General features: G+C 43.7%; 1 non-coding gene across 1 annotated transcript; it reads left to right on the plus strand.

Annotated features, from left to right (window-relative positions):
• The first annotated feature begins 2,081 nt into the window (after positions 1 to 2,081).
• Positions 2,082 to 2,170, plus strand: trnar-ucg (transfer RNA arginine (anticodon UCG)). The gene is given in 2 exon segments: positions 2,082 to 2,118; positions 2,135 to 2,170. It is a non-coding gene; the product is annotated as a tRNA-Arg (tRNA).
• The last annotated feature ends 564 nt before the right edge of the window (positions 2,171 to 2,734 follow it).

Raw genomic sequence — 2,734 nt, forward strand, 5'->3', positions numbered from 1 at the left:
AATCTGTACAAATTACATTGCCAAACAGTTTCCCAACAGCACCAAAAAATACAAACATTGCAAGGGAGATCAGTTTCCTTCAATACTGTCATGAGTTTCTTCCCAACCCTTCCGTTTCACAATTGTCATGTCAATTACAGTTTTACATTTACAGCAATTCAGAATATTAACGATACAGTTCGAGGGGTTTCCCATGGATCCAGCCCCTCAGTCCAGCTTGGTGGGGGAACCTTACACTGTGGTCTTTCCCCATTGAGCCTTTGCTGCGGCTGCCCCAAGCTTTAGTGCGTCCCTCAGCACGTAGTCCTGGACCTTGGAATGTGCCAGTCTGCAACATTCGGCGGTGGACAACTCTTTGCGCTGGAAGACCAGCAGGTTTCGGGCAGACCAAAGGGCGTCTTTCACCGAATAGATAGCCCTCCAGCAGCAGTTGATCTTTGTCTCGGTGTGCGTCCCTGGGAACAGCCCGTCGAGCACAGACTCCTGTATACCCTTTCCTTAGTTATCCTCTTGCTTTTAATGGACTGATAAGACATCTTTGGGTTTCCTTCAAGTAGTTGTATCCAGTCCACATCCACCAAATCACCTCTCAGTTTTGTAAAATTTGCCTTCCCCCAATTTCGAACTTTTACTTTTCGATCTGCCCTGCCATTACTTAGCTTTACAAACTCATTATTGCTCGTGTAATAAGTGTAATAAGTAGAATAATTTACCAGTTACTCACCGATCAGCTTCTTCGCCTGTACCATGGAGGCTGAAAAGGCAGAAAAGAAAAGAGAGACCAAAGAGCACCTCCTTCCCCTAGTCAGTGAAGTCCCTCACACATCAACTCACAGCTTTACACTCTGTCCAAACAGCACTTTCTAATAAGTAATTATTCATAAATTACACTAACTAAAACATTAGTAACCTGACCAATTACAAGGTAGCTATTTGAGGGTTTTTAAACAAAGAGCTTTTTTCCCTATCCTGATTTCAGGTCCCACTCTGGACACTTGCTTTTGATTCCAGGACGCTGAGGGCAGGGTGCTGCCGAATATCCAGGCCGTGTTGCTGCCCAAGAAAACCAGCGCTCCGGGCACCAAAACCAAGTCAATCTGCTAGGATTTTATCATATACCCAAAGGCTCTTTTCAGATCCACCCACAGTATCTGAAAGGGCTGATTACTGTCTGAAGTCTGCTGTACCCACACCTCTGTCTATCCCTCTTCATCTGGAACAACCAGTGTTATCTTCCATTCCTTTCACCATCATGTGTTTAACTCGCTTCTCCTTATCGACAGTCAGATATCAATGTAATAATGAAATGATCTGTGTCAGTGCTGGCCATTTCCCTGTCCTGATTTCAGACCCCACTCTGGACACTTGTTTCCCATTCCAGGACCTTCTTGTATTAATATTCAGCACCACCTGTCAGTCAGAAACTTGTCTCAATTAACCGATCCTTTTACTGAACTTCCAACTGCTGCTGTCTATTTCTCGAGGGAAAGAGCTGCTCACTGAATAAGGATGTGAGGGGAATGTAACCCGGCTGCTGGTGAGAAGGTCCCGTCTTCTCAATCAAAAGCCTTTTATTTTCACAGAAATAACTTGTTAAATACAAATCTGATTCCAACATGTCAGTAACAGGACAGAATGGGAACCTTTTAAAAGGATGAAGCAACTATTTCAGTGTCTTCTCACTGTCCCCCTGAAGACTGTGTGAAGGGGAATTACCAATAGTCTGTAATTTATTACTTCCACACCGAGTTTGAGTTATTTGTCGTGTGAAAGATTGCTGAACGGAGTCTTTTACTGTCAGTTACGGATGAGAAGTTGACAAAAATTGGCAAAATAAAGCTGTTCATAAAATAGCACCAGCAATTTGAGTCGGTAAAAGCAAAATTGTGTTTCAAAAGTTTATTTAAACCGCTACGGGAAAATAGATTTTTATGTACTTTTCCAGTCGATCACTTCTTTTCCATAGTGAAATTGGCGGCTTTCACAAATTCAAATATTCTGCCAGGTTGACAGGTTCAACCAATGATTTTTTGTATTTTGTGCTTCGAGGTTCTCTGATCGAATCATGCATGTGAGTTAATGGCTGTGTGGCCTAATGGATAAGGCGTCTGACTTCGGTATATTCCATGATGTTATCAGAAGATTGCAGGTTCGAGTCCCGCCACGGTCATTTTGACCCAAAGGGATTATGCAGGGCTTTGGGGATCGAGTCGGGGACTGAACAGATTGGAAGCCCGACATAGACTTAATGGGGCGAATGGCCTCCTCATGTGTTGTCACTGACTTTATGAGAAGAGGGTGACCAATCAGAGGTGGGCTGGGGTAACAGCGGGCTCAAACTGCAGGAATTCCAGGTCTCTGAATGACTGAGCTGAAACTGATCAGTTTCACTGCAGGAAACACTGTCTCGGGGGAAGTAACATCACAAATAATTCCATTTGACTAATTATTCAATTATAAAACAATGGGCAGATGTGAAGGTGTGATGTTACTTTTCACTGTGAGGGGAGAATCCGCCATCTGGATAAATCAGCAACTTTATAACATCGTCTGTACGTTTAGAAAAGAAACGATGAAAACTCTCCCCATAACCCTGGTGCGGTGGAAAGGCTCAATTCAGAGATTGGAAGATAACGAGAGCACAACATAAATCATTAACTGATATTTCCGGCATAAAACACACCCCAGCTCCCGTTCCCATGTCACTGCTGTCCCTATGAGGCGGTGGGTGACT

Source organism: Heterodontus francisci, unplaced genomic scaffold, assembly GCF_036365525.1.
Source record: "Heterodontus francisci isolate sHetFra1 unplaced genomic scaffold, sHetFra1.hap1 HAP1_SCAFFOLD_174, whole genome shotgun sequence".
Lineage (NCBI taxonomy): Eukaryota > Metazoa > Chordata > Chondrichthyes > Heterodontiformes > Heterodontidae > Heterodontus > Heterodontus francisci.